Raw genomic sequence first — 25,668 nt, forward strand, 5'->3', positions numbered from 1 at the left:
AATGACAAAAACAACAGATTTTTTTCTCTTCTCATGTCTTCAATAAAAAAGTTTTAAAAATGTGGTATACTCGGTATCCCTGTGACCCTGTGACTGCAATATGTATACATATATTTACATTTCAATTTCATACTTAATCATTATTTCCATTTGTTTTCGCTCATTCTCCGTTACACATTTATTTCAGTTATGGAGAGAGAGAGAGAAGACGAAAGAGAGAGAGAAGACGAAAGAGAGAGAGAAGACGAAAGAGAGAGAGAAGACGAAAGAGAGAGAAGATGAAAGAGAGAGACACGAAGAACGAGAAAGAGAACGAGAAAGAACGAGAACGAGTCATAAATTTTGTTTTTCGCAGTTTTTTTTCATCAAATAAACTTTGTCATTACTTTTCAATCTCGAACACACTCACGGACGTGCATCTTTATTATTTTTACATAGGCCTTCTTTAAAACGCAGAAACGCAAGACGCACAAAGAACTCATCTAAAGAGCTTGCTTACGCTTCTCCTAAAGCCAGGAGCCATAATGAAGAATATAACGAAGACACGATACTGGGGACAAGGCAATATGATACCATAACCTAAAGCGCCTGTGCACCAAACGGTTCCACTTATTAATCTCTTCGGAAAGCAATTTAAGTGTTTGCGAGGCAAGAGATGTACAGTACAAATCTGATTCCATTAATAAAACAAGGTACTCTTGAGTTATTCTGACGTACTCTTGGCACACTACTAGTAACTCAGGCTTACTCTTGGCTTACTGCTTGTAACTCTGCCTTCCTCACATTAAATTCTTTTTTGAATCCAATAGCTTTCTCCAGGTGTGAGGGGTAAATCTGGGATTAGTCAGTTATTCATAGTAACTTCTCTGTGAATAGTCTCCTAACTTTTGTGGATTTTAGAATATGCATGCACTTACACGTAATGACAAAAACAACAGATTTTTTTCTCTTCTCATGTCTTCAATAACAAAGTTTTAAAAATGTGGTATACTCGGTATCCCTGTGACCCTGTGACTGCAATATGTATACATATATTTACATTTCAATTTCATACTTAATCATTATTTCCATTTGTTTTCGCTCATTCTCCGTTACACATTTATTTCAGTTATGGAGAGAGAGAAGACGAAAGAGAGAGAGAAGACGAAAGAGAGAGAGAAGACGAAAGAGAGAGAAGATGAAAGAGAGAGACACGAAGAATGAGAAAGAGAACGAGAACGAGTCATAAATTTTGTTTTTCGCAGTTTTTTTTCATCAAATAAACTTTGTCATTACTTTTCAATCTCGAACACACTCACGGACGTGCATCTTTATTATTTTTACATAGGCCTTCTTTAAAACGCAGAAACGCAAGACGCACAAAGAACTCATCTAAAGAGCTTGCTTACGCTTCTCCTAAAGCCAGGAGCCATAATGAAGAATATAACGAAGACACGATACTGGGGACAAGGCAATATGATACCATAACCTAAAGCGCCTGTGCACCAAACGGTTCCACTTATTAATCTCTTCGGAAAGCAATTTAAGTGTTTGCGAGGCAAGAGATGTACAGTACAAATCTGATTCCATTAATAAAACAAGGTACTCTTGAGTTATTCTGACGTACTCTTGGCACACTACTAGTAACTCAGGCTTACTCTTGGCTTACTGCTTGTAACTCTGCCTTCCTCACATTAAATTCTTTTTTGAATCCAATAGCTTTCTCCAGGTGTGAGGGGTAAATCTGGGATAAGTCAGTTATTCATAGTAACTTCTCTGTGAATAGTCTCCTAACTTTTGTGGATTTTAGAATATGCATGCACTTACACGTAATGACAAAAACAACAGATTTTTTTCTCTTCTCATGTCTTCAATAAAAAAGTTTTAAAAATGTGGTATACTCGGTATCCCTGTGACTATATTCCAATAGCAAAAGTTACTGATTTTTAGAGGCGACAAATTTGCTCGTTGCCATAATATTGTTTGGTTCTAATGTCAAGCATATTTTTCCCACTTATATTATCTTTTTGTCTCCAACCTAGAACAATATCAGCAAATACGAAGTTGCTGCTGGCCTTGCTCGGTGCGGTCTTGGTGGTTGGTATGTTCAGAGAAGCTTTTGAATATTCTGTATGTTGTATTGCATCTCCCCAGAAGAGAAAGCACGGCTATGGCTTCGCTTTTTTTTTATGATTCCCAATAAAATGCCCCACGGCCTATTTTGATAAAATACTTCACTGTTGACACAGCTTTAAAGTACACCCTCATCTCATCAAACTGCACTGAAAGCTCCCACACAGGCAGGCAGAGAGATCTTGTGCATCAACGGGCCCTGGAGCGATGCGTTCATCCTCCAGCGAAGTTTTCTCTATATGACTGCTCCGGTGTCCCCTTTTCTAAAAGCATTGCAAATGCAGGATGGCATTTTCTAGAACTTTCTGGCTTTTCCTGGGACCCGAAACCAGCAAGTCGCATGAATCACCTTCCTCGTCGCAGTACTTGGTTACCAAGTGAGTCCAATCAAGGACGAAGTGTGACATTCTAACATTTGAGGACTGTGTTTCTGTAACGGGAAGCGTCATGACATCGTCATGACGCTCCTCTAATAAAAGGGGCTCTGCTGGCACGTAAGATTCAGTGCAGCAGAGCCCCAGGATACGGCAACTCTGTCTGTGTCTGATTCTTGTGGTGTCGTCTGCCGCTTGATCGCGGCCTGGTCTAGCAGCCCCGGCCTGGGTGCCCCCAAAGCCGAGGCTGCCATGTGCTGGGTGCCCCCAGCTGATGTGGTCTGTCCGGTGACCCGGACCCTGCAGGGTGACCCCTGCAGGCTGTTTGCTGCATGACCGCAGCTGAGGTACTCATGTCGGGTGATCCCGAAGCATGGGACAAAAAATATGGTTCTTTGCGGATGATTTACTGTTAATTCTAAGAGATCTGAAGGAGTCATTACCTAACTTATTGGAATTGCTGGACCATTTTTAGAAGGTGGCGGGGTATAAAATTAATTGCTCAAAATCAGAGGTGATGCCGTTGATGCCTATTTGTGATAAAATATGTATTTCAAATTTGGGAGTCCAACGGTGTTAGAGGAGGATGAAGTATCTAGGAATTTGGCTCACCGCATTTGTGGAGAGCATGGTTGAAGAAAACATGGGTGAGGTGTGCAGAGAGTTTAAAGCTAATCTGGAGAGGTGGTCTTTGTTGAGACTTTCGTTGTGGGTTAAGGCAAATGCTTTGAAGATGACTGCTGCACCTAAAATTAACTACGTGCTTAGCATGCTACCATTGGAGATTAAATCCTCAATATGGAAGCAAATTGACTTTTTGATACAGTCATTTATATGGGATAAAAAAATACGAAGTTGCAATTATGGAAACTTCAGCTTCCTTTGGGAAGGGGGGGGTTGGGCTTGCCAAATTTTCGTGCATATCATTTGGCTTATTCATGTCAGTTTATTATACCATTTGTAGACGCGGTACCAAATGACTGGATGGTTGCTGAAATGGGATTGGTGGGTCCGCTATTACAAAGAGTACTTCCGACTACGTCGAGTAAGGTGACTCAGAGGAATCCCGTAACAGAATTTTTGAGGAAATGTTGGAAACAGTAGTATGAATTAGTAGGTGCTGTTGCTTTACGCTCGCCGCAAGCATCGATTTGGTAAAATTCAGCTATTAAGGAGAAAGGAAGGATGTTGGAAGCAGGAAGCATCTCCTAGAGTTTACCGCATCTCCAACAGACTCCATCACCTCCAGTGTCACTAGTATTCTCCATTGCCACGCCCCTGATCCACTCCGCCACACCACCTCTGCAGACCCTTTCTCATCATGTAGAACTGCTGTGGGCGAAAGGAACTTCTGGTGTGTTTTTGTTTCATTTTCTCTGCCCCCCCCGGCCATCTGATGCGTTTCCTTCCCACTGAGAGCAAAGCCACTGAGGGAAGTATGCGGGCAGCAGCCGGGAGAAGAGATATATGCGCATATGCGCATGTCTGCTTTCTCTGCCTGTGTGCTGCCCTGCCGCAGCACACAGGCAGAGTGACTGCAGGCCTTGACGCAAAGGCAGAGAACAAGTCGGACTAATCACAGAGGTTGGAGAGCTCAGCTGTGGCCGAGGGCAGTGGGGGAGGGGATCTGGGAGTGCCCAAGCTTTCTTTTCCAGGGCACTTTCGGGTGCTCCTGGCAGCTGCTGTTCTTGCTTGATTGAGAGGTTCTCATTCTGTTCTGCTCGGGGGAACCCCGCCTGTGCTGCAGACTAAGTGCCAAGGGTTCAACCACCTACCCACACACTGTCTCTCCCTTCCCCCATCACAAATGATCGACTCTGACATTGAGTAACTCCGGGGGCTTTGCAGTGTGTTTGTGTGGGAAGGTCAGGGCATGGGGGCGGTGGCTATTTCAGAACTTCCATGCACTCTTATAAATTCTGGATCTTTGGGGCAAGTTGTGAGGTTGAAGGTTGAGTGACGCAGCAGGGACGACTCTCCCCTAATGGCAGGGCATTTCCACCAACCTAAGAGGGTGGGCACCCGACCTTGCCTTGCCTGTGTTGAATATCGAATTGCAAGGGGTACCGCTAAGTCATAACACTGGTACGCTGCTTTGAACCCATCTGCTACAGGAAGCCTGGCAGACACCGAATTGGGTGTGTGTGTATGTGTGTGTGTCTGTGTGTTCAGGGCTATATGATGTGCCTTCCCTAGTGGGAGCTCTTTGTGTAAATAAACCTAGCTACAGTGCTGAGAGAGAGAAAAAGGAGGAACAATATTAAACCGTGAGGTGATGAGAAAGTCTGAGAAAAGAATATTTGGGGAAAGTGCTGGATAGTGGGTTAAACAAATATTGAGTGCCCCTCAATGTTTTCTTCATTTCTTCCGGACCTGTCCAGCAAGATATAATTTTCACGATATGGATTGACATGATCAGAAGTGCCATCACAGTAAATAACATTAAAAGCAGTGGCATCAGTCTTCAGTACTCTAGGACACCATTGGTAAAGACGTTAAAAGAAGTTTTCAAGTGTGAGCCAAGAGAATAATATTGACTATTATTAAAATGCAACAACTCAATAGTTTAGTAAACATGATGGCTTTTCTTCATAGGACAAATAGCAAACAAAATCACTTCTAGTGACAGCCAATGTCAGCTGATCAGGCATGTGAGATTAAATGATTTGCCCGGGATCAGACATTTTGTTAAAGTAGTGAAATCAGTATCTGGACCACAGGCTGTGATTTATGCACCCGAGTACATATCTTCCCAGTGACATATCACAAATATTTTTTTAAGGTTGGTTTTCCAATAACTAAATAATTAGTATTTCGACAAATGCCTTGAAAAATACACAAATCACAGAAGAAACCAACCTAACATTATGTACATTGTTATAGAAATAGGTCAAACAAAAAGACATGCATAACTTTATATTCACCACTCTGAATACACAATTGCATTTGCATACTGCAAAGGAATGTGGACCTAAAAACAATATCTTTTGGTTTTTAAAGTTATTCACAGTGAACTAGAATTCAATATAAGGTCATCTGCATGACCCATTATTTTACACAGCATGCTGCGTTATACTCCCCTCCCATTTATTATCACCCCCAATCGTCCTTACCCAGGCTCCCCTGTGTCTGGGTCATCAAACTGTAATAGGTTTATTGAAATGAGGTTGACACAAAGCTGAATCTGGGGGAGCAGTGGAAAGACGCTGTGCTTCCCTCAGCTTTTAACTATCAGATGAAAAAGGTGAGTTGGGAAGACTTTGGACGGCTCATTCCTGTTCCGAGCTGACTGTATGCGAGACACAGCCCATAAAATTGGGACAGTGGTTGGCCTCGCTACAGACACACCCAGCCCTGTTCCCCGTCCTTGGGTTTCATCTGGGATGGTTTAGCTGCCAACTTGGTACAAGGTGAACACAGATAATTCACACAAAAGGGATTTCCGTCAACCATATGGATCTTTTTGGCCCATTTCAGTTGAACCTTATCTAAGTGCCTGCATTTTAATTGTTTCCCTGTTCATTTATCTATTGCAGCTGCGATTGCGTATAGGTGGGTAGCTAGAGCAAGCACCTGCCCACCTAGCATCACAAATAGGCTCCCCTTTCTCTCCTGCTTCCTTTTTCTCCCATACAGCACTTTTTTGGCCCCCTCTTTTTTTCCTTACTAGCAATATCTTCTCTACTATCCCACTCTTTCCCGCTCTTTTTGAACACTGTCACCACCCTGTTGGGTAATGGCCTTTTGGGAGCGCCTAGCAGCCTTCAATGTATCGGCCCCATCTGCTGCGACTGCCTTCAGTGTGGATACTCTCCAGGCAGCGTTCATCTCCCGTACACAGCGAGCAGCATGGCGATGTCGGAGTCCAGGTCAGGGAGGTCCAAGTCAGTGAGCGGGGTCCGCTCACAAACCTCCACCAGTCTCGATGGGAGGCGCAGGAACACACAGCAGAGCTGGGGGAAGGATGCCCAGGAGGCCGCCGCCTATTCCGGTGGAGACCGAAACTCGCGCAGTGGTGGAGGTGCCACCGCACCCGGTGCAGAGACACGACGACCCACCTCCTCCCGGAGACAACAACTGCTTGAGAACCCGGGTCGTCTTGGATGCATATTTCAATTCAGGGAGAGGACAAGGACGCTTCTTCACCGGGCTGCTTACTGCCACTCTGATTGTCATCATAGGCGCTAAAGCCCTACTGGACATTATTTTTTAATAAATATGATTACGTAAAGAGTATACTCTGCAAAAATGTTGTTTCATTGTGGTTCCTGGGCTGTGGCTGTGCGCAGCAGCATGTGGCTCTTTGTTTCTGGAGTGGTTGGTTTTCTGGTAGCTATAACTGGTAAGATAGCTCAGTAGGTAGAGCGCTCGCTACTGCAATGTGTGTGTGATCTTTACTTGCAGAAAAGAATTTTGTCATTGCTGGGGTTGAAAAGGTTCAGGATTTTCGTGAGTCAATTTTACAATCTTTTACTGACAAGGAACTATTGGATTGGGTGGCAGAAGATTCTGAACGTCACATTATAGAAGGTTTACCATATGTTGGAAAGCAATTGTATTTGCCTTGGAATTGAGAATTGAAGCATTAAAGAATTGTCATGATTCCCCGTTAGCTGGTCACCCAGGAATTAAGAAAACTTTTGATCTTCTTCAAAGGGAATTTTGGTGGAAGGAAATGAAGGAAGATTCTGAGAATTATGTGAGAACTTGTGATGTTTGTATTCGTTCTAAGTCTGATCATCAGAAAGCTGCAGGATATTTAGTTACACTTCCAGTTCCACCTTGTCCGTGGCATACGGTATCAATGGATTATATTGTGGATTTACCGCCTGACAAGGGTTGTTCTACTATTCTTGTAGTTGTGGATGTGTTTTCTAAGGCTGGTCATTTTATTCCCATCAAGGGAGGGACTACAGCGACATCTTTAGCTCAGGCTTTCCTGCAAAATGTTGTTAAATTACATGGTTTACCTAATCAAGTAATTTCCGATAGAGGATCTCAATTTGTCTCTAGATTTTGGAAAGCTTTTTGCAAAGAGTTGAAAATTGAGATTAATTTAACAACAAGCTATCATCCTGAGAGTAACGGCCAAACCGAGAGGGTGAATCAAGAGTTAGAAAAGTATATACGATGCTATCTTGGTGCAGGTCAGGGGTGGTTGGAACTACTTTGATTGGCAGAATTTTGCTATAATAACGCTACTAAAGATTCAACTTCTATGTCCCCATTCTTTCTAAATCAGGGATTCCATCCGCAATTTTTGAGAGGAGTGGTTTTAGAGGAAATTGAGGTTCCAGATGTTGAAAGTAGGTTAATTTCTATGCAACAAAATTTGAAACTTGCTGTTCAGGCGGTGAATAAGAGTAAACTAAATTACAAAAAATTTGCAGACAGAAAGCGTCGAAAAGAACCAAATTATCAGGTCGGAGACAAAGTATGGTTATCCACGAAGAATGTACCTTTGAAGGGGAGAAGTAAATTTAGTCCACGATATAGTGGACCATTTGAGATAGAAAAGGTTTATTCCAAAGTATCTGTGAAATTGAAGTTACCATTAGGATTAAAAATGCATCCAACTTTTCATGTAAAATTATTGAAAACATTTAGGAATGATACCAGAATGCATGATGTTCCTGGTCCTGTGTTTTCTGAAGATGAGAATGAATTTGAAGTGCAAGCAATTTTAGATTCTAGAATTGTTCATGGTCAACTTCAATACTTGGTTGATTGGAAGGGATATGGTCCTGAGGAACGTTCGTGGGAGAAAGTTGAAAATGTACATGCCCCTAGATTGGTAAAAAGATTTCATCATTTACACCCTGAAAAAGTTGGCCCTGGGTTAGGGCATTACGGAGGGGGTACTGTCAGGATTCCATGGCATATTTATAAATATTCAAGGAGAAATTACTATAGAAAATCTGCATTAAAAAGAATTAAGTAAACCTTTATCTTTAAAACCTCATTATTACATTATTAGTAAGAGTATTGGTTGAGAGATGTTGAATTTGGGTTCAGTGTTTTACATATGTCAATATTGTAATAAGTTTCCTTAATGTTAACTATATACAGGAAGTACCAAATTCCCCAAACCAAGATGGAGGTTCAGTTCAACACCAATGATTGGTGGAAAATAATTGTGAGGTAATTTGGAACAGTTACCAACATTCGAAACTGCCTTTCATTCCAGTTTCTTTAGAGGAAGGTTGCAGTTTAGTTAGCTCTTATGATATTTAATATAAGCAGTGTTAAAATTCCTTTTAGAAGAAAAATATCCAGCGAGTTGATTCTACAGAAGTTCTTGTTAGAAGAAGTCCGTGTTTCAACTTCAAGATCTACTTACAGATGAAGCAAGCCAAGTTTTCTGAATGTGAAATGTTCATATCTTCGATTTTACTCAAGAAGAAGTTTAATTTTAATTATTAAGAACTGTACTTGTCTATGAATTTTTATGAACAATTACTTGAATACAACAGCGCGCGTATTTTTTGAAAGAAAACTGTTGTGCGTTTATTTTCTCCTTTCGCGGCTGTGTGTGCGGGAAATGATATTTAAGTGTAAAATTATAATGCAAGTTAGTTAGCGCATAACTTGTGAAATATTGGTTCAGTATTATTCTCCTCATTGTACGCGTGTTAATTTCTAGTATTGTGAAGTATCTAGGATAACACGTCTCGTTATATTTATTTTCACTGTTGGTCAGTTCCTGTAAGGAATTTGGTTGCGTATTCTAATAATTCTACGCACGCTTCATTTAAATGTTTACTTCCTGGTTTGACGTGCTAGTGTTTTTTCTAATAACGTTTCTATTGGCAGCGAGTTGAGTTTCGATATTTCCTAGTGAATACATTACTTGGTGGAGCGGACAAGTGTATTACGTGTTGCAGTAAGTTTAATGACCGTTTTAGAGTGCGGTTAAGTATTACGTGTTGCAGTGAATTCAGTGACCGTGTTTTAGTGTGGTTGTTTTTGGCGTCGTGTCATCATATTCTACTCCGTTCTGAATGCGCGCACGCCGTCGCGTTTCTCAATTTTGATGAACTTTTCTTAATAAGCCAGGCAGAACAACAAACAAGACAGCTGAGGCTCCAAAGGCGCATAGCCCGCAAAATCAGAAAACATCAAAGAGCCGCAACTCTCAGACTGATACTTCTGCATCACTATACAGAGGCCTTAGAAGCACAAGAAAATTTGGACCCACACCTTCTATTTCACTACCACTGGACGGGACTATTAATCTCTTCGGAAAGCAATTTAAGTGTTTGCGAGGCAAGAGATGTACAGTACAAATCTGATTCCATTAATAAAACAAGGTACTCTTGAGTTATTCTGACGTACTCTTGGCACACTACTAGTAACTCTAGTAACTAGTAACTCAGGCTTACTCTTGGCTTACTGCTTGTAACTCTGCCTTCCTCACATTAAATTCTTTTTTGAATCCAATAGCTTTCTCCAGGTGTGAGGGGTAAATCTGGGATTAGTCAGTTATTCATAGTAACTTCTCTGTGAATAGTCTCCTAACTTTTGTGGATTTTAGAATATGCATGCACTTACACGTAATGACAAAAACAACAGATTTTTTTCTCTTCTCATGTCTTCAATAACAAAGTTTTAAAAATGTGGTATACTCGGTATCCCTGTGACCCTGTGACTGCAATATGTATACATATATTTACATTTCAATTTCATACTTAATCATTATTTCCATTTGTTTTCGCTCATTCTCCGTTACACATTTATTTCAGTTATGGAGAGAGAGAAGACGAAAGAGAGAGAGAAGATGAAAGAGAGAGACACGAAGAACGAGAAAGAGAACGAGAACGAGTCATAAATTTTGTTTTTCGCAGTTTTTTTTCATCAAATAAACTTTGTCATTACTTTTCAATCTCGAACACACTCACGGACGTGCATCTTTATTATTTTTACATAGGCCTTCTTTAAAACGCAGAAACGCAAGACGCACAAAGAACTCATCTAAAGAGCTTGCTTACGCTTCTCCTAAAGCCAGGAGCCATAATGAAGAATATAACGAAGACACGATACTGGGGACAAGGCAATATGATACCATAACCTAAAGCGCCTGTGCACCAAACGGTTCCACTTATTAATCTCTTCGGAAAGCAATTTAAGTGTTTGCGAGGCAAGAGATGTACAGTACAAATCTGATTCCATTAATAAAACAAGGTACTCTTGAGTTATTCTGACGTACTCTTGGCACACTACTAGTAACTCAGGCTTACTCTTGGCTTACTGCTTGTAACTCTGCCTTCCTCACATTAAATTCTTTTTTGAATCCAATAGCTTTCTCCAGGTGTGAGGGGTAAATCTGGGATTAGTCAGTTATTCATAGTAACTTCTCTGTGAATAGTCTCCTAACTTTTGTGGATTTTAGAATATGCATGCACTTACACGTAATGACAAAAACAACAGATTTTTTTCTCTTCTCATGTCTTCAATAAAAAAGTTTTAAAAATGTGGTATATTCGGTATCCCTGTGACTATATTCCAATAGCAAAAGTTACTGATTTTTAGAGGCGACAAATTTGCTCGTTGCCATAATATTGTTTGGTTCTAATGTCAAGCATATTTTTCCCACTTATATTATCTTTTTGTCTCCAACCTAGAACAATATCAGCAAATACGAAGTTGCTGCTGGCCTTGCTCGGTGCGGTCTTGGTGGTTGGTATGTTCAGAGAAGCTTTTGAATATTCTGTATGTTGTATTGCATCTCCCCAGAAGAGAAAGCACGGCTATGGCTTCGCTTTTTTTTTATGATTCCCAATAAAATGCCCCACGGCCTATTTTGATAAAATACTTCACTGTTGACACAGCTTTAAAGTACACCCTCATCTCATCAAACTGCACTGAAAGCTCCCACACAGGCAGGCAGAGAGATCTTGTGCATCAACGGGCCCTGGAGCGATGCGTTCATCCTCCAGCGAAGTTTTCTCTGTATGACTGCTCCGGTGTCCCCTTTTCTAAAAGCATTGCAAATGCAGGATGGCATTTTCTAGAACTTTCTGGCTTTTCCTGGGACCCGAAACCAGCAAGTCGCATGAATCACCTTCCTCGTCGCAGTACTTGGTTACCAAGTGAGTCCAATCAAGGACGAAAAGTGACATTCTAACATTTGAGGACTGTGTTTCTGTAACGGGAAGCGTCATGACATCGTCATGACGCTCCTCTAATAAAAGGGGCTCTGCTGGCACGTAAGATTCAGTGCAGCAGAGCCCCAGGATACAGCAACTCGTGTCTGTGTCTGATTCTTGTGGTGTCGTCTGCCGCTTGATCGCGGCCTGGTCTAGCAGCCCCGGCCTGGGTGCCCCCAAAGCCGAGGCTGCCATGTGCTGGGTGCCCCCAGCTGATGTGGTCTGTCCGGTGACCCGGACCCTGCAGGGTGACCCCTGCAGGCTGTTTGCTGCATGACCGCAGCTGAGGAACTCATGTCGGGTGATCCCGAAGCATGGGACAAAAAATATGGTTCTTTGCGGATGATTTACTGTTAATTCTAAGAGATCTGAAGGAGTCATTACCTAACTTCTTGGAATTGCTGGACCATTTTTAGAAGGTGGCGGGGTATAAAATTAATTGCTCAAAATCAGAGGTGATGCCGTTGATGCCTATTTGTGATAAAATATGTATTTCAAATTTGGGAGTCCAACGGTGTTAGAGGAGGATGAAGTATCTAGGAATTTGGCTCACCGCATTTGTGGAGAGCATGGTTGAAGAAAACATGGGTGAGGTGTGCAGAGAGTTTAAAGCTAATCTGGAGAGGTGGTCTTTGTTGAGACTTTCGTTGTGGGTTAAGGCAAATGCTTTGAAGATGACTGCTGCACCTAAAATTAACTACGTGCTTAGCATGCTACCATTGGAGATTAAATCCTCAATATGGAAGCAAATTGACTTTTTGATACAGTCATTTATATGGGATAAAAAAATACGAAGTTGCAATTATGGAAACTTCAGCTTCCTTTGGGAAGGGGGGGGGTTGGGCTTGCCAAATTTTCGTGCATATCATTTGGCTTATTCATGTCAGTTTATTATACCATTTGTAGACGCGGTACCAAATGACTGGATGGTTGCTGAAATGGGATTGGTGGGTCCGCTATTACAAAGAGTACTTCCGACTACGTCGAGTAAGGTGACTCAGAGGAATCCCGTAACAGAATTTTTGAGGAAATGTTGGAAACAGTAGTATGAATTAGTAGGTGCTGTTGCTTTACGCTCGCCGCAAGCATCGATTTGGTAAAATTCAGCTATTAAGGAGAAAGGAAGGATGTTGGAAGCAGGAAGCATCTCCTAGAGTTTACCGCATCTCCAACAGACTCCATCACCTCCAGTGTCACTAGTATTCTCCATTGCCACGCCCCTGATCCACTCCGCCACACCACCTCTGCAGACCCTTTCTCATCATGTAGAACTGCTGTGGGCGAAAGGAACTTCTGGTGTGTTTTTGTTTCATTTTCTCTGCCCCCCCCGGCCATCTGATGCGTTTCCTTCCCACTGAGAGCAAAGCCACTGAGGGAAGTATGCGGGCAGCAGCCGGGAGAAGAGATATATGCGCATATGCGCATGTCTGCTTTCTCTGCCTGTGTGCTGCCCTGCCGCAGCACACAGGCAGAGTGACTGCAGGCCTTGACGCAAAGGCAGAGAACAAGTCGGACTACTCACAGAGGTTGGAGAGCTCAGCTGTGGCCGAGGGCAGTGGGGGAGGGGATCTGGGAGTGCCCAAGCTTTCTTTTCCAGGGCACTTTCGGGTGCTCCTGGCAGCTGCTGTTCTTGCTTGATTGAGAGGTTCTCATTCTGTTCTGCTCGGGGGAACCCCGCCTGTGCTGCAGACTAAGTGCCAAGGGTTCAACCACCTACCCACACACTGTCTCTCCCTTCCCCCATCACAAATGATCGACTCTGACATTGAGTAACTCCGGGGGCTTTGCAGTGTGTTTGTGTGGGAAGGTCAGGGCATGGGGGCGGTGGCTATTTCAGAACTTCCATGCACTCTTATAAATTCTGGATCTTTGGGGCAAGTTGTGAGGTTGAAGGTTGAGTGACGCAGCAGGGACGACTCTCCCCTAATGGCAGGGCATTTCCACCAACCTAAGAGGGTGGGCACCCGACCTTGCCTTGCCTGTGTTGAATATCGAATTGCAAGGGGTACCGCTAAGTCATAACACTGGTACGCTGCTTTGAACCCATCTGCTACAGGAAGCCTGGCAGACACCGAATTGGGTGTGTGTGTATGTGTGTGTGTCTGTGTGTTCAGGGCTATATGATGTGCCTTCCCTAGTGGGAGCTCTTTGTGTAAATAAACCTAGCTACAGTGCTGAGAGAGAGAAAAAGGAGGAACAATATTAAACCGTGAGGTGATGAGAAAGTCTGAGAAAAGAATATTTGGGGAAAGTGCTGGATAGTGGGTTAAACAAATATTGAGTGCCCCTCAATGTTTTCTTCATTTCTTCCGGACCTGTCCAGCAAGATATCATTTTCACGATATGGATTGACATGATCAGAAGTGCCATCACAGTAAATAACATTAAAAGCAGTGGCATCAGTCTTCAGTACTCTAGGACACCATTGGTAAAGACGTTAAAAGAAGTTTTCAAGTGTGAGCCAAGAGAATAATATTTACTATTATTAAAATGCAACAACTCAATAGTTTAGTAAACATGAGGGCTTTTCTTCATAGGACAAATAGCAAACAAAATCACTTCTAGTGACAGCCAATGTCAGCTGATCAGGCATGTGAGATTAAATGATTTGCCCGGGATCAGACATTTTGTTAAAGTAGTGAAATCAGTATCTGGACCACAGGCTGTGATTTATGCACCCGAGTACATATCTTCCCAGTGACATATCACAAATATTTTTTAAGGTTGGTTTTCCAATAACTAAATAATTAGTATTTCGACAAATGCCTTGAAAAATACACAAATCACAGAAGAAACCAACCTAACATTATGTACATTGTTATAGAAATAGGTCAAACAAAAAGACATGCATAACTTTATATTCACCACTCTGAATACACAATTGCATTAGCATACTGCAAAGGAATGTGGACCTAAAAACAATATCTTTTGGTTTTTAAAGTTATTCACAGTGAACTAGAATTCAATATAAGGTCATCTGCATGACCCATTATTTTACACAGCATGCTGCGTTATACTCCCCTCCCATTTATTATCACCCCCAATCGTCCTTACCCAGGCTCCCCTGTGTCTGGGTCATCAAACTGTAATAGGTTTATTGAAATGAGGTTGACACAAAGCTGAATCTGGGGGAGCAGTGGAAAGACGCTGTGCTTCCCTCAGCTTTTAACTATCAGATGAAAAAGGTGAGTTGGGAAGACTTTGGACGGCTCATTCCTGTTCCGAGCTGACTGTATGCGAGACACAGCCCATAAAATTGGGACAGTGGTTGGCCTCGCTACAGACACACCCAGCCCTGTTCCCCGTCCTTGGGTTTCATCTGGGATGGTTTAGCTGCCAACTTGGTACAAGGTGAACACAGATAATTCACACAAAAGGAATTTTCGTCAACCATATGGATCTTTTTGGCCCATTTCAGTTGAACCTTATCTAAGTGCCTGCATTTTAATTGTTTCCCTGTTCATTTATCTATTGCAGCTGCGATTGCGTATAGGTGGGTAGCTAAAGCAAGCACCTGCCCACCTAGCATCACAAATAGGCTCCCCTTTCTCTCCTTTCCCTCCTGCTTCCTTTTTCTCCCATACAGCACTTTTTTGGCCCCCTCTTTTTTTCCTTACTAGCAATATCTTCTCTACTATCCCACTCTTTCCCGCTCTTTTTGAACACTGTCACCACCCTGTTGGGTAATGGCCTTTTGGGAGCGCCTAGCAGCCTTCAATGTATCGGCCCCATCTGCTGCGACTGCCTTCAGTGTGGATACTCTCCAGGCAGCGTTCATCTCCCGTACACAGCGAGCAGCATGGCGATGTCGGAGTCCAGGTCAGGGAGGTCCAAGTCAGTGAGCGGGGTCCGCTCACAAACCTCCACCAGTCTCGATGGGAGGCGCAGGAACACGCAGCAGAGCTGGGGAAGGATGCCCAGGAGGCCGCCGCCTATTCCGGTGGAGACCGAAACTCGCGCAGTGGTGGAGGTGCCACCGCACCCGGTGCAGAGACACGACGACCCACCTCCTCCCGGAGACAACAACTGCTTGAGAACCCGGGTCGTCTTGGATGCATATTTCAATTCAGGGAGAGGACAAGGACGCTTCTTCACCGGGCTGCTTACTGCCACTCTGATTGTCATCATAGGCGCTAAAGCCCTACTGGACATTATTTTTTAATAAATATGATTACGTAAACAGTATACTCTGCAAAAATGTTGTTTCACTGTGGTTCCTGGGCTGTGGCTGTGCGCAGCAGCATGTGGCTCTTTGTTTCTGGAGTGGTTGGTTTTCTGGTAGCTATAACTGGTAAGATAGCTCAGTAGGTAGAGCGCTCGCTACTGCAATGTGTGTGATCTTTACTTGCAGAAAAGAATTTTGTCATTGCTGGGGTTGAAAAGATTCAGGATTTTCGTGAGTCAATTTTACAATCTTTTACTGACAAGGAACTATTGGATTGGGTGGCAGAAGATTCTGAACGTCACATTATAGAAGGTTTACCATATGTTGGAAAGCAATTGTATTTGCCTTGTGAAGAATTGAGAATTGAAGCATTAAAGAATTGTCATGATTCCCCGTTAGCTGGTCACCCAGGAATTAAGAAAACTTTTGATCTTCTTCAAAGGGAATTTTGGTGGAAGGAAATGAAGGAAGATTCTGAGAATTATGTGAGAACTTGTGATGTTTGTATTCGTTCTAAGGCTGATCATCAGAAAGCTGCAGGATATTTAGTTACACTTCCAGTTCCACCTTGTCCGTGGCATACGGTATCAATGGATTATATTGTGGATTTACCGCCTGACAAGGGTTGTTCTACTATTCTTGTAGTTGTGGATGTGTTTTCTAAGGCTGGTCATTTTATTCCCATCAAGGGAGGGACTACAGCGACATCTTTAGCTCAGGCTTTCCTGCAAAATGTTGTTAAATTACATGGTTTACCTAATCAAGTAATTTCCGATAGAGGATCTCTGTCTCTAGATTTTGGAAAGCTTTTTGCAAAGAGTTGAAAATTGAGATTAATTTAACAACAAGCTATCATCCTGAGAGTAACGGCCAAACCGAGAGGGTGAATCAAGAGTTAGAAAAGTATATACGATGCTATCTTGGTGCAGGTCAGGGGTGGTTGGAACTACTTTGATTGGCAGAATTTTGCTATAATAACGCTACTAAAGATTCAACTTCTATGTCCCCATTCTTTCTAAATCAGGGATTCCATCCGCGATTTTTGAGAGGAGTGGTTTTAGAGGAAATTGAGGTTCCAGATGTTGAAAGTAGGTTAATTGCTATGGAACAAAATTTGAAACTTGCTGTTCAGGCGTTGAATAAGAGTTAACTAAATTACAAATAATTTGCAGACAGAAAGCGTCGAAAAGAACCAAATTATCAGGTCGGAGACAAAGTATGGTTATCCACGAAGAATGTACCTTTGAAGGGGAGAAGTAAATTTAGTCCACGATATAGTGGACCATTTGAGATAGAAAAGGTTTATTCCCCAGTATCTGTGAAATTGAAGTTACCATTAGGATTAAAAATTCATCCAACTTTTCATGTAAAATTATTGAAAACATTTAGGAATGATACCAGAATGCATGATGTTCCTAGTCCTGTGTTTTCTGAAGATGAGAATGAATTTGAAGTGCAAGCAATTTTAGATTCTAGAATTGTTCATGGTCAACTTCAATACTTGGTTGATTGGAAGGGATATGGTCCTGAGGAACGTTCGTGGGAGAAAGTTGAAAATGTACATGCCCCTAGATTGGTAAAAAGATTTCATCATTTACACCCTGAAAAAGTTGGCCCTGGGTTAGGGCATTACGGAGGGGGTACTGTCAGGATTCCATGGCATATTTATAAATATTCAAGGAGAAATTACTATAGAAAATCTGCATTAAAAAGAATTAAGTAAACCTTTATCTTTAAAACCTCATTATTACATTATTAGTAAGAGTATTGGTTGAGAGATGTTGAATTTGGGTTCAGTGTTTTACATATGTCAATATTGTAATAAGTTGCCTTAATGTTAACTATATACAGGAAGTACCAAATTCCCCAAACCAAGATGGAGGTTCAGTTCAACACCAATGATTGGTGGAAAATAATTGTGAGGTAATTTGGAACAGTTACCAACATTCTAAACTGCCTTTCATTCCAGTTTCTTTAGAGGAAGGTTGCAGTTTAGTTAGCTCTTATGATATTTAATATAAGCAGTGTTAAAATTCCTTTTTAGAGGAAAAATATCCAGTGAGTTGATTCTACAGAAGTTCTTGTTAGAAGAAGTCCGTGTTTCAACTTCAAGATCTACTTACAGATGAAGCAAGCCAAGTTTTCTGAATGTGAAATGTTCATATCTTCGATTTTACTCAAGAAGAAGTTTAATTTTAATTATTAAGAACTGTACTTGTCTATGAATTTTTATGAACAATTACTTGAATACAACAGCGCGCGTATTTTTTGAAAGAAAACTGTCGTGCGTTTATTTTCTCCTTTCGCGGCTGTGTGTGCGGGAAATGATATTTAAGTGTAAAATTATAATGCAAGTTAGTTAGCGCATTACTTGTGAAATATTGGTTCAGTATTATTCTCCTCATTGTACGCGTGTTAATTTCTAGTATTGTGAAGTATCTAGGATAACACGTCTCGTTATATTTATTTTCACTGTTGGTCAGTTCCTGTAAGGAATTTGGTTGCGTATTCTAATAATTCTACGCACGCTTCATTTAAATGTTTACTTCCTGGTTTGACGTGCTAGTGTTTTTTCTAATAACGTTTCTATTGGCAGCGAGTTGAGTTTCGATATTTCCTAGTGAATACATTACTTGGTGGAGCGGACAAGTGTATTACGTGTTGCAGTAAGTTTAATGACCGTTTTAGAGTGCGGTTAAGTATTACGTGTTGCAGTGAATTCAGTGACCGTGTTTTAGTGTGGTTGTTTTTGGCGTCGTGTCATCATATTCTACTCCGTTCTGAATGCGCGCACACCGTCGCGTTTCTCAATTTTGATGAACTTTTCTTAATAAGCCAGGCAGAACAACAAACAAGACAGCTGAGGCTCCAAAGGCGCATAGCCCGCAAAATCAGAAAACATCAAAGAGCCTCAACTCTCAGACTGATACTTCTGCATCACTATACAGAGGCCTTAGAAGCACAAGAAAACTTGGACCCACACCTTCTATTTCACTACCACTGGACGGGACTATTAATCTCTTCGGAAAGCAATTTAAGTGTTTGCGAGGCAAGAGATGTACAGTACAAATCTGATTCCATTAATAAAACAAGGTACTCTTGAGTTATTCTGACGTACTCTTGGCACACTACTAGTAACTCTAGTAACTAGTAACTCAGGCTTACTCTTGGCTTACTGCTTGTAACTCTGCCTTCCTCACATTAAATTCTTTTTTGAATCCAATAGCTTTCTCCAGGTGTGAGGGGTAAATCTGGGATTAGTCAGTTATTCATAGTAACTTCTCTGTGAATAGTCTCCTAACTTTTGTGGATTTTAGAATATGCATGCACTTACACGTAATGACAAAAACAACAGATTTTTTTCTCTTCTCATGTCTTCAATAAAAAAGTTTTAAAAATGTGGTATACTCGGTATCCCTGTGACCCTGTGACTGCAATATGTATACATATATTTACATTTCAATTTCATACTTAATCATTATTTCCATTTGTTTTCGCTCATTCTCCGTTACACATTTATTTCAGTTATGGAGAGAGAGAAGACGAAAGAGAGAGAGAAGATGAAAGAGAGAGACACGAAGAACGAGAAAGAGAACGAGAACGAGTCATAAATTTTGTTTTTCGCAGTTTTTTTTCATCAAATAAACTTTGTCATTACTTTTCAATCTCGAACACACTCACGGACGTGCATCTTTATTATTTTTACATAGGCCTTCTTTAAAACGCAGAAACGCAAGACGCACAAAGAACTCATCTAAAGAGCTTGCTTACGCTTCTCCTAAAGCCAGGAGCCATAATGAAGAATATAACGAAGACACGATACTGGGGACAAGGCAATATGATACCATAACCTAAAGCGCCTGTGCACCAAACGGTTCCACTTATTAATCTCTTCGGAAAGCAATTTAAGTGTTTGCGAGGCAAGAGATGTACAGTACAAATCTGATTCCATTAATAAAACAAGGTACTCTTGAGTTATTCTGACGTACTCTTGGCACACTACTAGTAACTCAGGCTTACTCTTGGCTTACTGCTTGTAACTCTGCCTTCCTCACATTAAATTCTTTTTTGAATCCAATAGCTTTCTCCAGGTGTGAGGGGTAAATCTGGGATTAGTCAGTTATTCATAGTAACTTCTCTGTGAATAGTCTCCTAACTTTTGTGGATTTTAGAATATGCATGCACTTACACGTAATGACAAAAACAACAGATTTTTTTCTCTTCTCATGTCTTCAATAAAAAAGTTTTAAAAATGTGGTATATTCGGTATCCCTGTGACTATATTCCAATAGCAAAAGTTACTGATTTTTAGAGGCGACAAATTTGCTCGTTGCCATAATATTGTTTGGTTCTAATGTCAAGCATATTTTTCCCACTTATATTATCTTTTTGTCTCCAACCTAGAACAATATCAGCAAATACGAAGTTGCTGCTGGCCTTGCTCGGTGCGGTCTTGGTGGTTGGTATGTTCAGAGAAGCTTTTGAATATTCTGTATGTTGTATTGCATCTCCCCAGAAGAGAAAGCACGGCTATGGCTTCGCTTTTTTTTTATGATTCCCAATAAAATGCCCCACGGCCTATTTTGATAAAATACTTCACTGTTGACACAGCTTTAAAGTACACCCTCATCTCATCAAACTGCACTGAAAGCTCCCACACAGGCAGGCAGAGAGATCTTGTGCATCAACGGGCCCTGGAGCGATGCGTTCATCCTCCAGCGAAGTTTTCTCTGTATGACTGCTCCGGTGTCCCCTTTTCTAAAAGCATTGCAAATGCAGGATGGCATTTTCTAGAACTTTCTGGCTTTTCCTGGGACCCGAAACCAGCAAGTCGCATGAATCACCTTCCTCGTCGCAGTACTTGGTTACCAAGTGAGTCCAATCAAGGACGAAAAGTGACATTCTAACATTTGAGGACTGTGTTTCTGTAACGGGAAGCGTCATGACATCGTCATGACGCTCCTCTAATAAAAGGGGCTCTGCTGGCACGTAAGATTCAGTGCAGCAGAGCCCCAGGATACAGCAACTCGTGTCTGTGTCTGATTCTTGTGGTGTCGTCTGCCGCTTGATCGCGGCCTGGTCTAGCAGCCCCGGCCTGGGTGCCCCCAAAGCCGAGGCTGCCATGTGCTGGGTGCCCCCAGCTGATGTGGTCTGTCCGGTGACCCGGACCCTGCAGGGTGACCCCTGCAGGCTGTTTGCTGCATGACCGCAGCTGAGGAACTCATGTCGGGTGATCCCGAAGCATGGGACAAAAAATATGGTTCTTTGCGGATGATTTACTGTTAATTCTAAGAGATCTGAAGGAGTCATTACCTAACTTCTTGGAATTGCTGGACCATTTTTAGAAGGTGGCGGGGTATAAAATTAATTGCTCAAAATCAGAGGTGATGCCGTTGATGCCTATTTGTGATAAAATATGTATTTCAAATTTGGGAGTCCAACGGTGTTAGAGGAGGATGAAGTATCTAGGAATTTGGCTCACCGCATTTGTGGAGAGCATGGTTGAAGAAAACATGGGTGAGGTGTGCAGAGAGTTTAAAGCTAATCTGGAGAGGTGGTCTTTGTTGAGACTTTCGTTGTGGGTTAAGGCAAATGCTTTGAAGATGACTGCTGCACCTAAAATTAACTACGTGCTTAGCATGCTACCATTGGAGATTAAATCCTCAATATGGAAGCAAATTGACTTTTTGATACAGTCATTTATATGGGATAAAAAAATACGAAGTTGCAATTATGGAAACTTCAGCTTCCTTTGGGAAGGGGGGGGGTTGGGCTTGCCAAATTTTCGTGCATATCATTTGGCTTATTCATGTCAGTTTATTATACCATTTGTAGACGCGGTACCAAATGACTGGATGGTTGCTGAAATGGGATTGGTGGGTCCGCTATTACAAAGAGTACTTCCGACTACGTCGAGTAAGGTGACTCAGAGGAATCCCGTAACAGAATTTTTGAGGAAATGTTGGAAACAGTAGTATGAATTAGTAGGTGCTGTTGCTTTACGCTCGCCGCAAGCATCGATTTGGTAAAATTCAGCTATTAAGGAGAAAGGAAGGATGTTGGAAGCAGGAAGCATCTCCTAGAGTTTACCGCATCTCCAACAGACTCCATCACCTCCAGTGTCACTAGTATTCTCCATTGCCACGCCCCTGATCCACTCCGCCACACCACCTCTGCAGACCCTTTCTCATCATGTAGAACTGCTGTGGGCGAAAGGAACTTCTGGTGTGTTTTTGTTTCATTTTCTCTGCCCCCCCCGGCCATCTGATGCGTTTCCTTCCCACTGAGAGCAAAGCCACTGAGGGAAGTATGCGGGCAGCAGCCGGGAGAAGAGATATATGCGCATATGCGCATGTCTGCTTTCTCTGCCTGTGTGCTGCCCTGCCGCAGCACACAGGCAGAGTGACTGCAGGCCTTGACGCAAAGGCAGAGAACAAGTCGGACTACTCACAGAGGTTGGAGAGCTCAGCTGTGGCCGAGGGCAGTGGGGGAGGGGATCTGGGAGTGCCCAAGCTTTCTTTTCCAGGGCACTTTCGGGTGCTCCTGGCAGCTGCTGTTCTTGCTTGATTGAGAGGTTCTCATTCTGTTCTGCTCGGGGGAACCCCGCCTGTGCTGCAGACTAAGTGCCAAGGGTTCAACCACCTACCCACACACTGTCTCTCCCTTCCCCCATCACAAATGATCGACTCTGACATTGAGTAACTCCGGGGGCTTTGCAGTGTGTTTGTGTGGGAAGGTCAGGGCATGGGGGCGGTGGCTATTTCAGAACTTCCATGCACTCTTATAAATTCTGGATCTTTGGGGCAAGTTGTGAGGTTGAAGGTTGAGTGACGCAGCAGGGACGACTCTCCCCTAATGGCAGGGCATTTCCACCAACCTAAGAGGGTGGGCACCCGACCTTGCCTTGCCTGTGTTGAATATCGAATTGCAAGGGGTACCGCTAAGTCATAACACTGGTACGCTGCTTTGAACCCATCTGCTACAGGAAGCCTGGCAGACACCGAATTGGGTGTGTGTGTATGTGTGTGTGTCTGTGTGTTCAGGGCTATATGATGTGCCTTCCCTAGTGGGAGCTCTTTGTGTAAATAAACCTAGCTACAGTGCTGAGAGAGAGAAAAAGGAGGAACAATATTAAACCGTGAGGTGATGAGAAAGTCTGAGAAAAGAATATTTGGGGAAAGTGCTGGATAGTGGGTTAAACAAATATTGAGTGCCCCTCAATGTTTTCTTCATTTCTTCCGGACCTGTCCAGCAAGATATCATTTTCACGATATGGATTGACATGATCAGAAGTGCCATCACAGTAAATAACATTAAAAGCAGTGGCATCAGTCTTCAGTACTCTAGGACACCATTGGTAAAGACGTTAAAAGAAGTTTTCAAGTGTGAGCCAAGAGAATAATATTTACTATTATTAAAATGCAACAACTCAATAGTTTAGTAAACATGAGGGCTTTTCTTCATAGGACAAATAGCAAACAAAATCACTTCTAGTGACAGCCAATGTCAGCTGATCAGGCATGTGAGATTAAATGATTTGCCCGGGATCAGACATTTTGTTAAAGTAGTGAAATCAGTATCTGGACCACAGGCTGTGATTTATGCACCCGAGTACATATCTTCCCAGTGACATATCACAAATATTTTTTAAGGTTGGTTTTCCAATAACTAAATAATTAGTATTTCGACAAATGCCTTGAAAAATACACAAATCACAGAAGAAACCAACCTAACATTATGTACATTGTTATAGAAATAGGTCAAACAAAAAGACATGCATAACTTTATATTCACCACTCTGAATACACAATTGCATTAGCATACTGCAAAGGAATGTGGACCTAAAAACAATATCTTTTGGTTTTTAAAGTTATTCACAGTGAACTAGAATTCAATATAAGGTCATCTGCATGACCCATTATTTTACACAGCATGCTGCGTTATACTCCCCTCCCATTTATTATCACCCCCAATCGTCCTTACCCAGGCTCCCCTGTGTCTGGGTCATCAAACTGTAATAGGTTTATTGAAATGAGGTTGACACAAAGCTGAATCTGGGGGAGCAGTGGAAAGACGCTGTGCTTCCCTCAGCTTTTAACTATCAGATGAAAAAGGTGAGTTGGGAAGACTTTGGACGGCTCATTCCTGTTCCGAGCTGACTGTATGCGAGACACAGCCCATAAAATTGGGACAGTGGTTGGCCTCGCTACAGACACACCCAGCCCTGTTCCCCGTCCTTGGGTTTCATCTGGGATGGTTTAGCTGCCAACTTGGTACAAGGTGAACACAGATAATTCACACAAAAGGAATTTTCGTCAACCATATGGATCTTTTTGGCCCATTTCAGTTGAACCTTATCTAAGTGCCTGCATTTTAATTGTTTCCCTGTTCATTTATCTATTGCAGCTGCGATTGCGTATAGGTGGGTAGCTAAAGCAAGCACCTGCCCACCTAGCATCACAAATAGGCTCCCCTTTCTCTCCTTTCCCTCCTGCTTCCTTTTTCTCCCATACAGCACTTTTTTGGCCCCCTCTTTTTTTCCTTACTAGCAATATCTTCTCTACTATCCCACTCTTTCCCGCTCTTTTTGAACACTGTCACCACCCTGTTGGGTAATGGCCTTTTGGGAGCGCCTAGCAGCCTTCAATGTATCGGCCCCATCTGCTGCGACTGCCTTCAGTGTGGATACTCTCCAGGCAGCGTTCATCTCCCGTACACAGCGAGCAGCATGGCGATGTCGGAGTCCAGGTCAGGGAGGTCCAAGTCAGTGAGCGGGGTCCGCTCACAAACCTCCACCAGTCTCGATGGGAGGCGCAGGAACACGCAGCAGAGCTGGGGAAGGATGCCCAGGAGGCCGCCGCCTATTCCGGTGGAGACCGAAACTCGCGCAGTGGTGGAGGTGCCACCGCACCCGGTGCAGAGACACGACGACCCACCTCCTCCCGGAGACAACAACTGCTTGAGAACCCGGGTCGTCTTGGATGCATATTTCAATTCAGGGAGAGGACAAGGACGCTTCTTCACCGGGCTGCTTACTGCCACTCTGATTGTCATCATAGGCGCTAAAGCCCTACTGGACATTATTTTTTAATAAATATGATTACGTAAACAGTATACTCTGCAAAAATGTTGTTTCACTGTGGTTCCTGGGCTGTGGCTGTGCGCAGCAGCATGTGGCTCTTTGTTTCTGGAGTGGTTGGTTTTCTGGTAGCTATAACTGGTAAGATAGCTCAGTAGGTAGAGCGCTCGCTACTGCAATGTGTGTGATCTTTACTTGCAGAAAAGAATTTTGTCATTGCTGGGGTTGAAAAGATTCAGGATTTTCGTGAGTCAATTTTACAATCTTTTACTGACAAGGAACTATTGGATTGGGTGGCAGAAGATTCTGAACGTCACATTATAGAAGGTTTACCATATGTTGGAAAGCAATTGTATTTGCCTTGTGAAGAATTGAGAATTGAAGCATTAAAGAATTGTCATGATTCCCCGTTAGCTGGTCACCCAGGAATTAAGAAAACTTTTGATCTTCTTCAAAGGGAATTTTGGTGGAAGGAAATGAAGGAAGATTCTGAGAATTATGTGAGAACTTGTGATGTTTGTATTCGTTCTAAGGCTGATCATCAGAAAGCTGCAGGATATTTAGTTACACTTCCAGTTCCACCTTGTCCGTGGCATACGGTATCAATGGATTATATTGTGGATTTACCGCCTGACAAGGGTTGTTCTACTATTCTTGTAGTTGTGGATGTGTTTTCTAAGGCTGGTCATTTTATTCCCATCAAGGGAGGGACTACAGCGACATCTTTAGCTCAGGCTTTCCTGCAAAATGTTGTTAAATTACATGGTTTACCTAATCAAGTAATTTCCGATA

Source organism: Ambystoma mexicanum, chromosome 9 (assembly GCF_040938575.1).
Source record: "Ambystoma mexicanum isolate Mex_15411 chromosome 9, UKY_AmexF1_1, whole genome shotgun sequence".
Classification (NCBI taxonomy): Eukaryota; Metazoa; Chordata; class Amphibia; order Caudata; family Ambystomatidae; genus Ambystoma; species Ambystoma mexicanum.